We start from the raw sequence: 525 nt of genomic DNA, 5'->3' as shown, positions 1-525 counted from the left end.
ACTGAGGCAGGAGGTCACACATCACCCGTGGCCGTGCTGGGACAGCATCTCCTTCACTGCAGGCTCTCCTCATCCTCCCCCGGGTGGCTGCAGGCTCCTCTGGTCGTGCTGTCCATGCAGGAAGGGCTCGGTACCATTGGCCAGGCAGGGCTGGAGCTGCAATCCCCGGCACATCCTCACCCTTTCCTTGTCCCATTCCTGCCCAGACCTCCATCTCCTGTCCATCCCCTGCCAGCCTTGGCTGTCCCTTGTCCATCCCGAACCAGGACCGTGCCTCCCTTCCCCAGGAAAGCCCTGCTGCATGTGGGATGCCCCGGAACGGGCGGGATGTGGGACCGGTACAGCCGGGGCAGACCCCGGGAGCCGAGGGCTGCCTCTGGGGCTGAAGGCCGTGGGGTGGAAGGTGCTGAGAAAACATGGGGCGAGTTGTGTTTGTTCTCTGCCACGGCTCCATGGCAACGGCGCGGCGGCCACAAAGCCAAAGAATTTGCATTGTGTCGCTTCAGCGTTTCGGAGGGATCACCG

This window comes from Geospiza fortis, unplaced genomic scaffold (assembly GCF_000277835.1).
Source record: "Geospiza fortis unplaced genomic scaffold, GeoFor_1.0 scaffold432, whole genome shotgun sequence".
Lineage (NCBI taxonomy): Eukaryota > Metazoa > Chordata > Aves > Passeriformes > Thraupidae > Geospiza > Geospiza fortis.
Note: the sequence above shows the minus strand (reverse complement) of the source record.